Consider the following 6,614-nt stretch of genomic DNA (forward strand, 5'->3'; position numbering starts at 1 on the left):
GATAGCTCTCTCTCTCTCTCTCTCTCTCTCTCTCGCTCTCGTCAATAAAATAATTACACTTTCGGAAATAGAAATCATTTACGTTGTGTTCAATAAGTGCTTGTTCAACCCTCTTTCTTCTCATCAAATTACAACGCATTTTCAATACCCCAATGCGCTTGAAAACAATATATTCTAATCTGCAAAGTAAATTTAGTTTAAGATAAACTGAATTGGAATAGAAAAATATAGATCTGCAATCACAAAAACTCTTGCTGCTTTTGCAAAAAAAAATGTTGCCAAATTGAGAATAGTAGTCTTTTGTATTTGTTTAATGCTAATACTCTTCCTGTAACGTGTGAGGTAGTGATTGCAATGTGCGTAGAAAAAGCAAATTGCAACTGGTGATTGCGAAAAGAAGCTGACACCAAAAGAGAACTTTATCTGTAAGCAATTTAAGCCCGGTTTGCACGACAACCTTTAACGGATAGGGTCTCTTTTCCTTTTCCTTTTCATATAAGAGTGTGGGGAGGTAGGGGTGAGGCCGGATAAGGGGATGAGATGTATATCCTTTAAAAAACATGGAATTATCCCCAGTTATTATACGGGATGAAGAGGTCCAAAAGAAACTGAATTTGTATGACGTTGATGAATCAGAGCAATCAAGTTAACCTGTAAGGTTCCTAGAAAGCGCACTCCACTTTAAACTTTAAAACGGGGTCAACTCCAAACGCAAAAGAACATCAATTCTTTAAAACGTTCTTGTTCTTGTTTTTCTTACAACACAAATATGTAAGTTAACTTTCTAGAGCTCAAAACCGAAAGTTAACCTATAAACCACTTGAAAATTCTTACCGTCGAGTCAATCCCGCCATGGAAATGTTGACTACAACCAGAGAATCCAGCCAGTTCTGCTTCCAACAAGTTAAGCGGGCAAATTGTGGGTTGCTGTTATGTAGTTTCACCAATTTAGCAGTTTCAGCAAATTCTCCATCCGACAGCACTTTCTCACCACAGTTAACAACTCGTCCCTACACTGTATGCATATCAGAACGCCATGTATCTGCAATAGGAGAAAAGAATGGGTGTGGATTAAAATATCGTTATACAAGTTATTTATGTGCCCTAAACTAACCTAATACTTTCTTAATCTGTTTCTAATAATAAAAATAATAATAATAATAATAATAATAATAATAATAATTATGATAATGATAATGATGATTACAATACTTATAATTATCATAATTATAATCATAATTATAATCATAATGATAATAATTATAGATCATAATTATAGATCATAATCATAATAATAATAATATGATAATATAATATTATAATAATTTTTCTAGGGGGGGCAACCTCGTTCCCAGAGCTTCTCCCTCAAGTGGGGGCGGGGCAGTAGGGAAAGCCCAGCCCCCAAATGAGGGAGAAGCCCTGGGAACGAAGTTGCGAGGTGGGGAAGGGGTGTCGTGAATATTCACGACATTCTTGACTGGCCTATTTACCTAAACTAGAAGTACTGTATCAAAAATATGACGCAAACGGCGTGACAAACAGAACAAGCACATTGTTTGAAATTATTTACTCGACATTTCATATGCTTCGACATACATCCTCAGAAGTGCGGACCGTTAGCTAATTGTTAATTAATTGTTTTGAAATCATTAGTAAGTTATGTTACATTTTAAGAAGTTTAAATTAGTAGTTAACGGTCACTTCTGAGATGTATGTCGAAGCATACGAAACGTCCAGTAAATTATTTCAAATAATGCGCTTGTTTTTAGAGTTGGTGACTGCTGTTTGCGTCTTTTTTTATTATTCTTTGTCCTGCACGGCATTATTGGTTTGTGAACGTAGATTGCCGTTTTCGTCTAAACTAGAAGTACTCCTTGAATTGGATAGGTTGTTGTTGTCGTTGTTGTTGGACATGGATAGTTTTCGCTGTTCTTTTCCCTCTGAGGAACATCGCCTTTTTCCTCTCGGCTTGAGTTTGAGGAAAAAGAAATCTTTCATATTTCGGGAGATCTTCTACAAGGAAACAGTCTCCTGTGTGCGATTAACTCCTAGATTTTGCGCACTTCTTTTTCATCTTCTCCAGAGTGTTTGTGTTCTGTAGAAGATGCCCTTGACAGACGGTTCTTCTTTCCCGTCAGCGTCCACGACCTCTCATACTTGTTGTTTACATTCCCCAGGACGAAGGGATTCCTTAGGTTGGGTGCGGGATCATCATTCAAAATTTTTACATCAAAGTTGATTTAGCATGGAGCTGTCTTTTGCCCAGGGTATCCCAGGATAGGGCCTCAATCAAGTCGGCAGAACGAATCTCATAACTGGCACTAGTAAGAACTTTAGCAGCACGCGCTTGAAATCTCTGATGGTTATCCTGTAATAACTTGCCGCAGTTGTCCCATAAACGGGAACAATGTTCAAATATGGTTGTACTAGGCTCTTATACAATACATACTTAATTGACCGCTCCCCATAGGGGCTTTTCAGGGCCAATGAAATACCTTCTCAAGTCAATTCCAAGGAAACTGAAACGGACTACGTGACGTCTCATCACTCCAATACTCTCATTAGACTTCTTACAGATCATGTCAATATGGCTGTCATATGGCTGTCGCTCCAAGTAAGCTTCTCATCAATATGAACCCTTTGACATTTACGTGTGTCAGTTTGAGAAACAGGTGTGTTGTTTACCACAACTTGATGTTCGAAACTCATATAGCTCAGATTATAAGAAGACCCAATAAGCATGAATTTAGACTTAGCTGGGTGCATTAGGAGTTTGTTTTCTATGAAGTTGAGTTTTAGTCTTCATTTTTTCTAAGAAAAATAATTTCTTTTCTAGTTTCTCGAAAAAAAAAAAAAAATCCGGGAAAATGCCACTAAAGTGCTCGAATAATTCTCAATGCTTTTTCCTCACTAAAATGCTCGAAAAAATGCTAGCATAATGTACAAAAGCCTAGCCTTTGCCTGAGGTTGAAGGTCGCTTCGTAGCGACTAGGAAACAAGCGTGACTACGGTGGGACGGATCAAGAAATGTGTTAAAAAGCCTGTGACATCGCATTTCACCTAAATTCTCATCGTAGCAGTTATGCGGTCTCACTATTCAAAGTGCGCGCTTTTGTACCCTCGCAAGGTCGTTAGAGAGGTACTCGGGGAGCGCATGGTGAAAAACTTGCAAGGTGTATTCTAAAACTGGCCTAACACACGTACAGTAAAATTGGACCATATTGGTCTCGGACACACCAGCCCTACCCATTAAGAGAAAATACAGGCACTTATTTGCCTTCTTAACTGTATCACTTATGTGATTATAACACACTTAAGAATGATACTAAAAACCTCGCTTGTCGTCTGACTTTCTCAACCAGGGAGACACCTATATTAACAAATGAAGTCAGTTTACAAATTGATGATAAATCACATTGTTTCTCGTGAACACTACACATCACGAAAGAGTTTACAGTCCCAACAGTATGAATGGAAAAACAAGAACCCCTAAAAAATGGAGTAAACCTTTATTAAAAAGAAAAAAATGAATGGGGCTAAAAAGGGCGAAAGGATTTTGTTTGATCACGGAAGCCAGTGGAAGTTTATCCCGCTATCCCCACTTTCGAATGAGTGGAGGAATCATTCTTTTATTATAAATGCAATTATCAGTGTTATTAAATCCTGACAATCCTTGAGCCTAAATGATCACTTACTCAAGGTCTACCCTTATATAACTACTGATGTATTGCTAAGAAATAAATACTAAAACCTTAGAAGAAAAGAGAATGTTTCTGAATCAAGTTATTTGACTGAATAACCGACTTATTATTTACCATGAATAATACTAAAATCTTCCCTCTTTGTCCGATTTTCTCAACAGGGCAGGCGCGTTATAAATAACACATGAAATTAGTCTACGAAATGGATGGTTTGACGCGGGTCACATAGTGTTCACGAGACTCCAAAAGAGTTTACGGGAACCACCGTCAAAATTGAGTAAACCTTTATTATAAAGAAAAATGAAGGAGGGCTTAACAGGGTGAAACCCGTTTTTTGGTGACGGCAGCCCTTGGAACTTTTTTTCTCGCTTTCCCTACTTTGCAGTGTATGGCGCGGAAACCTTCTCTTTAAATTCAATTACCAGGGTTCTGGAACCTTGTCCCTAAATCATGATCACATACCCAAGTTCTACCGTGATATAACTATGTACTGGCAAGAAATAAGTGGCAAAGCCCAAAAGAAGATGGACTGATTTGGAATCAAGTTATTTGCAACAACCAATTTATTAAATTAAACAACGTTCCTGTGTACGTTTTTCCCAAGGTGGAACTAATACTGAGTTGATCAACGGAATCCTAACACTTGACAGTTTTGTCAATGAATGAAAGGATAGCTTTATTTCATTCAAAGTATTCTCAAATGAATTCAGTATTGACTGTCACTTTCTGCAATACTACAGTACCAAAAGAGCGGATTTAGCAACTTTGGGAGGAAAGATCAATGTAGTGCCAAGGAAAACAACTAATTCTAAATTTCAATAAAAGCTTACTTGCAAAATCATCTCTAGCACCTTGATTGAACCAACAACAGCCTGAGTATCCTTCTACTGCAAGTAAACGATAAACAAAACCAAAATTCAATACACTAAAACCATTAACAACTTTCTTAAAAAGCAACAAAGGAAGTAAAGTTATCAGTCTTGACGGTACAAGAAAATTCAAAACGTCGTTTATAGAAACTCCATGAAATGGAGAAAAAAAAGAAATCCTTACTGTCCCTATTGTATTCTTCTCGTGGGCGATAGCTCTCTCTCTCTCTCTCTCTCGTCAATAAAATAGGTACACTTTCGGAAATAGAAATCATTTACGGTGTGTTCAATAAGTGCTTGTTCAACCCTCTTTCTTCTCATCAAATTACAACACATTTTCAATACCCCAATGCGCTTGAAAACAATATATTCTAATCTGCAAAGTAAATTTAGTTCAAGATAAACTGAATTGGAATAGAAAAATATAGATCTGCAATCACAAAAACTCTTGCTGCTTTTGCAAAAAAAAAAATGTTGCCAAATTGAGAATAGTAGTCTTTTGTATTTGTTTAATGCTAATGCTCTTCCTGTAACGTGTGAGGTAGTGATTGCAATGTGCGTAGAAAAAGCAAATTGGAACTGGTGATTGCGAAAAGAAGCTGACACCAAAAGAGAACTTTATCTGTAAGCAATTTAAGCCCGGTTTGCACGACAACCTTTAACGGATAGGGTTAGATCCCTTTTCCTTTTCCTTTTCATATAAGAGTGTGGGGAGGTAGGGGTGAGGCCGGATAAGGGGATGAGATGTATATCCTTCAAAAAACATGGAATTATCCCCAGTTATTATACGGGATGAAGAGGTCCAAAAGAAACTGAATTTGTATGACGTTGATGAATCAGAGCAATCAAGTTAACCTGTAAGGTTCCTAGAAAGCGCACTCCACTTTAAACTTTAAAACGGGGTCAACTCCAAACGCAAAAGAACATCAATTCTTTAAAACGTTCTTGTTCTTGTTTTTCTTACAACACAAATATGTAAGTTAACTTTCTAGAGCTCAAACCCGAAAGTCAACCTATAAACCACTTGAAAATTCTTACCGTCGAGTCAATCCCGCCATGGACATGTTGACTACAACCAGAGACTCCTGCCAGTTCTGCTTCCAACAAGTTAAACGGGCAAACTGTGGGTTCCTATTATGTAGTTTCACCAATTTAGCAGTTTCAGCAAATTCTCCATCCGACAGCACTTTCTCACCACAGTTAACAACTCGTCCCTACACTGTATGCATATCAGAACGCCATGTATCTGCAATAGGAGAAAAGAATGGGTGTGGATTAAAATATCGTTATACAAGTTATTTTTGTGCCCTAAACTAACCTAATACTTTCTTCATCTGTTTCTAATAATAATAATAATAATAATTATGATAATGATAATGATGATAACAATACTTAAAATTATCATAATTATAATAATTATAATTATAATCATAATAATAATATGATTATATAAATAATTATAATAATTATAATAATTTTTCTAGGGGGGGCAACCTCGTTCCCAGGGCTTCTCCCTCAGGTGGGGGCGGGGCGGTAGGGAAAGCCCAGCCCCCAAATGAGGGAGAAGCCCTGGGAACGAGGTTGCGAAGTGGGGAAGGGGAGTCGTGAATATTCACGACATTCTTGACTGGCCTATTTACCTAAACTAGAAGTACTGTATCAAAAATATGACGCAAACGGCGTGACAAACAGAACAAGCACATTGTTTGAAGTTACTTACTTGACGATTCATATGCTTCGACATACATCCTCAGAAGTGCGGACCGTTAGCTAATTGTTAATTAATTGTTTTGAAATCATTAGTAAGTTATGTTACATTTTAAGAAGTTTAAATTAGTAGTTAACGGTCACTTCTGAGATGTATGTCGAAGCATACGAAACGTCTAGTAAAAGATTTCAAACAATGCGCTTGATTTCAAAGTTGATCACTGTTGTTTGCGTCTTTTATTTATTATTGTTTGTCTTGCACGGCATTATTGGTTTGTGAACGTAGATTGCCGTTTTCGTCTAAACTAGAAGTACTCCTTGAATTGGATAGGTTGTT

General features: G+C 37.2%; 1 long non-coding RNA gene across 1 annotated transcript; it reads right to left on the reverse strand.

The window, feature by feature from the left end:
• Positions 1–941: 941 nt before the first annotated feature.
• Positions 942–5,777, reverse strand: LOC138033806 (uncharacterized). Its single transcript, XR_011128668.1, has 3 exons — positions 5,609–5,777; positions 4,532–4,588; positions 942–1,042 (listed from the first exon to the last, which is right to left on the reverse strand). It is a non-coding gene; the product is annotated as an uncharacterized lncRNA (long non-coding RNA).
• Positions 5,778–6,614: the final 837 nt, after the last annotated feature.

Source organism: Montipora capricornis, chromosome 14, assembly GCF_036669925.1.
Source record: "Montipora capricornis isolate CH-2021 chromosome 14, ASM3666992v2, whole genome shotgun sequence".
Lineage (NCBI taxonomy): Eukaryota > Metazoa > Cnidaria > Anthozoa > Scleractinia > Acroporidae > Montipora > Montipora capricornis.